Below are 5482 nucleotides of genomic sequence, written 5' to 3' on the forward strand. Positions count from 1 at the left end.
ACATCTGTTTACATCTATGTAGATTCTCCTGTCAGTCTGGCAAGGAATGGGAACTGAATACATCTGTTTACATCTATGTAGATTCTCCTGTCAGTCTGGCAAGGAATGGGAACTGAATACATCTGTTTACATCTATGTAGATTCTCCTGTCAGTCTGGCAAGGAATGGGAACTGAATACATCTGTTTACATCTATGTAGATTCTCCTGTCAGCCTGGCAAGGAATGTGAACTGAATACATCTGTTTACATCTATGTAGATTCTCCTGTCAGCCTGGCAAGGAATGTCAACTGAATACATCTGTTTACATTTATGTAGATTCTCCTGTCAGCCTGGCAAGGAATGTCAACTGAATACATCTGCAGTCTGTGCATTTTCAGCTTCTGTTTTCATTGCAATTTTGCCCTCAAGTATATGGAGATGTAAATATTTGAAATTTGTTGTATAGAATTGGAATCCTTGTCACGTAATACAGATGTTAAACAGTATGAATAGGACAAGATGTTTCAGCTATTCAGTGACAATTCATGAATATTCACCAACTTTCTGGTGGTATTTTCAGAGCAGGGATGTGGCAAATAGTTTTTCAATGCAATTAGACCAGAACAGTCTTATTTCAAGGTTTACCCTGAAAAGAATGTTATTATTGCAAATGTAACAAAATATGTTAAAAACAATGAGGATCAATATTTATATCTTTATATACATTAACCTATATTGGTTTAAGGTTTTCTACAAATTGAGATGTGTCTCTGTAATAACAAGTAATCTCTCATGACAGGTAATCTCTATTGAAGGTGGTGTCTAATCACAGGTGTGATCTCATTACAGGTAATCTCTCATGATAGGTGATCACTAATAAAAGGTGATCACTAATAAAAGGTAATCTCTCATGACAGGTGGTCTCTATAGTTACAGGTGATCTCTGATAACAGGTTATCTCTCATGAAAGGTGATCACTAATAAAAGATAATCTCTCATGACAGGTGGTCTCTTGTGATAGGTGATTTCTGATAACAGGTAATCTCTGATAACAGGTGATCTCCTATTACAGGTGATCTCTGATAACAGGTAATCTCTCATGACTGGTGATCTCTGATAACAGGTAATCTCTCAAGATAGGTGATCAATAATAAAAGGTAATCTCTCATGACAGGTTATCTCTGATAGCAGGTTATCTCTGATAACAGGTAATCCCTCATGATAGGTGATCAATAATAAAAGGTAATCTCTCATGACAGGTGATCTCTTGTGATAGGTGATTTCTGATAACAGGTGATCTCTGATAACAGGTGATCTCCTATTACAGGTGATCTCTGATAACAGGTAATCCCCATGACTGGTGATCTCTGATAACAGGTAATCTCTCATGACAGGTGATCTCTTGTGACAGGTGATCTCTCATGACAGGTGATCTCTCATGACAGTTGTTCTATGATAACAAGTCATCTCTGATAACAGGTAATCCCAATGACTGGTGATCTCTGATAACAGGTAATCTCTCATGACAGGTGATCTCTTGTGACAGGCGATCTCTCATGACAGGTGATCTCTCATGACAGTTGTTCTATGATAACAAGTCATCTCTCATGACAGTTGTTCTCTGATAACAGGTGAAGGATATTCAGGGGTGATCTCCTGTTACAGGTGATCTTTAGTCGAAGGTGACCTCTGATGAAAGGTGGTATCATATTGCAGGTAGTCTGAAATTACAGATATTCCGAAGTGATTTGTATTTTCTAAGGACAGGTGGTCTGTAGTGACAGCATTTCTTTCTTCATTAAAAAGTTCATTAAAGGTGAAGGTGTTATCCCAAGAAGCAGTACTTAACAATGCAAGGTTTCTTTGTATAGTTGTTGTCAACTGATGACTTGAAGTCTCTCTATTATTTCTCAAAAGGTCTTTCATGAAAATTGTTTTCCAATAGTTGTATACATGTATCTATCAACTTGATGCAAGAAATTTCTCATGTTGGTAAAAAGCGATCTTAAGAGATTAACACGAGAAATTATAGTTTCTCCAACGCAATCAGTATTGAAATTAAAAACCAACTTCCTGTGTTTATGATACTGAAGTCTACATACACATGTATGCTTTCTTTCCATTGCAGGTGATTCAGATTTAACATTTTGGGATTCTTACTTGTGACGATTTCGGCCATCTTAGAAGTGTTACCATGGTGATGTGTTGTGATTCTATGGATTACTAAGTGATTTCCTTACTGCAGTAAAGAATGGCAACTGGTGGGACGAATGACCCTGACCCGACACTGGATGTCAAAGGTCATAGTCCATCTCCGGAAAAAATAGACGAGATCAGACAACGAATGAATGAACAGACACGTAAGTAACAATGACAATGGCTATAGCATCACTCACCAACAAGTTTGTTGCTGGTATTGTAATGAAACGTACGTAGCATAGATGTACGACATGAAATTCATGTATTGTGATATATGTTATTATAACTAACCAATCAAGACTTGGATATCCACATGTCAAAATCTTACATTAGTTCGAAACTGGTCTCTGCTGGGATTAACCAGTTGCACACAGTTACTTTTCAAAGACTATTCAAAGGTAAAAAATGTTGAACGTTTTTGCCAGGGATGTTTCCTCAATTTGAATTTGTAACCATGTGATTTCTCATAATATTTTCAAATGAAGATTTTGTAGATACAAACAGATTATTTTGAATCTCTTCTGAAATTGTTTTTATAAATTGACACAAAACTAATTTTGATTTTGATTCCTCATGGTAAGCTGATCGATGTATGAATGGTGTCTATATCTTGTAAAGTGCCGTTACTGACTCGAGATAGCCAGCTGTTACTATACCCCTATATAGGGGGTGGTAACACCCGGACATCAAAGCTATGCTGGGACGATAAAGGTCGGGGTCACACGGGAGATCTGTCGGATACAATGTACACAACGTTATCCATTAATACTAAAACACACTGGAGATGTTACTTTTATTGCACGTTAAAGGATAAAATTGAGGTTAGAGGGAACATCATCCTGTAAACGGAATTTTTATTACACTGAAACAGATAAAGCTTTAGGTAAGACTGTCAATAAGGTTTTGAGGGGCTTGTAATGACCAGTAATGTCGAGGGTGCCATATTTTCTTGTTTGGGTTACGAGGAATAATTTAAACAGATCCTGCTGTTATTAGGTTTTGTCAGGGCCTTTAGCTGTTCATGTACATCTGGCCTGTAGTTTCCTAAATAGGATAATCTTTATATGTGTTTCCATGCTGTATCTTCTACAGCTCCTTATAACAGTTAACCATTAGCCTGGGCCAGACAGACGCTCTCTATAGAATCTGTGGCAAACTTTCTGCTTATTTAGAAAGTATATTGCATGCCTCAGTGTCAGTTTTATGTGTTCTTTGGGTCAAATTTTGTATTTATGTCTTCAGATTAGTGGACATTACCTATCTGTGTCTCATTAAAGTACACTAAGGAAAGTTCAGTGTAATGTTTCATCAATGTTTTGCTGAACATACATGTACAAGGAAAAAAACCCTTGTGAAATAATATCTCTATAAACATTTATGGTTAGTTGTTAAAAACCAGTGATCCCTTTGTGTAACTATTTTTGAGGTTGACAAATATTTTTTTTATGATTTCAAATATTAACACAAATAAATATGCACAGCCTAAATGGCCTATAATTTAGTTACACACAATATAGTGTCTTTGTTATGTGGTATTTTTGAATTGTATTAAATGAAATGTAGAATTATTGTAAAATGACACACCACAAAATTTTTCACTTTGGCAGTATAATTCTATACAAAAGTTATTTAATTGCAAATGAGGAACATATTTTGGAAGTTCAGAGAAATAGAAACAAATGATGATGATAGGGAGCCTGTGTAAATCAGGAGACAGTTGTCAATCTGACAGGAAGAGTGTTTAGTGTGAGACTGTTAGTGTCCTCGTAAACAAACTGGCCCATGTTTATGTAACAAAGCTACTCATTTGTATGCATACCAAATAAAACACTTGGTTATCTTGTCAGGGTATGACACAAATTGACGTGTTTTAGTTGGAATCATTGCCATTACAGTATCATTTTGCACAGAAATAGGGCAATTTTATTAAAAATAGACAATTTATCATTGTGTCATGTCTTTGTTTTCAAGACAGAATTGTTTTTTTTCTATTTAGATGGTTTTATATCTATGGCTGCACAAATTGTAGGACTGATTTTCGATTCTACAGCTGTTAAAAGTACTTAAATAGGTCATTTTTGTAGATTTACCAGAGAAAGGCTTTGACCTCTTCCAGCTTCCCCGTTATTTGTCCTCTGGTTTAAGCGATCATCATATGTTGACTCATCTTTATCAATAATAGATTTGTAGGGTTTGACTTCCTCTTGTGTGTTTGTAAATCAGCATCTGTGAAAAAGACAAATACTACTGTTATCAAAAAGATTAAGTGTCGTCAAACAAGCTTTATTTTAATGTTATGGAACTATGTGATGAAAGAAGAATTTAACATTACTTTATAGAGAGTAAGAACTTATCACATGATATATAAAAAGGACATCGCTGCCTAGACGTTGCTAATTCTACTAGGAATTCACACTCTATAATTAACAGGTTCACCGACAGGAAGCCAGTCCTGAGGTTCTCTGGGGTAGAACATCTTTTGCTGTAATGTTCTTTCCAATTCTGACAAAACTATTGTTGCACATACTTGTGTTTTGATTTCTTATGACAAAGCATATTGACCCTTACTCAGTAGATCAGTTGCAAGTCAATTGTCTGCATTTCAGGAGGCTACAGGTTGACCACTGAATGTCAGATCATATCAAAGCCATCAACAATTGAAAAATTAGAGTATAGCAGAGTTTTTTGACGAATGAGGGATAAAATGGCATGCAGTCTCTTTGCTCCTGATCCTACCGTTTTTATAAAATGGTCATCTGGGACTTGTTTTCTACGGTTACCTATGTTATGATCTTATAGCAGCAGATAGATCTTAGTTAGTACAACTGTTACTGACTTAGGGCATTGTATGTTCCAACTATGTTAACAGCAGTTCGCTTCTGGTAATTGTTTCCTTGAAGCACATGTAAGTTCCAGTCTACTCAGCTGTACAAATGGATATAGTATATATACTCCTGTGAAAGACAGGCGTCCTTTAAGAGGGACACAATGACTCTTAGTCGCTTCACAACATGGAAGTACATTTTATCGTATTTTGGGATCGCATATATTTAGTAGCCAAATATGTGAGACCATCGTACAAGAAGCAAAGGTATATGGTAACCAGAAAATGCAGCTGTGTCTTGGAGAAAAAATAGTGTACTGAAATTGTCGACTATGATATTAAAACTGTAATTCGTCAGAAAACCAGTAAAAGTAGCTCAATGAAGCATGTCTCTATAGCTCTCTAGTCACAAAAAGTTGGTAGAACCAGATGTGCCATACATAATCTGTATTGTGAGCATTTCTTTCTGTGGTCAATA

This window comes from Mizuhopecten yessoensis, unplaced genomic scaffold (genome assembly GCF_002113885.1).
Source record: "Mizuhopecten yessoensis strain PY_sf001 unplaced genomic scaffold, ASM211388v2 scaffold6135_1, whole genome shotgun sequence".
Classification (NCBI taxonomy): domain Eukaryota; kingdom Metazoa; phylum Mollusca; class Bivalvia; order Pectinida; family Pectinidae; genus Mizuhopecten; species Mizuhopecten yessoensis.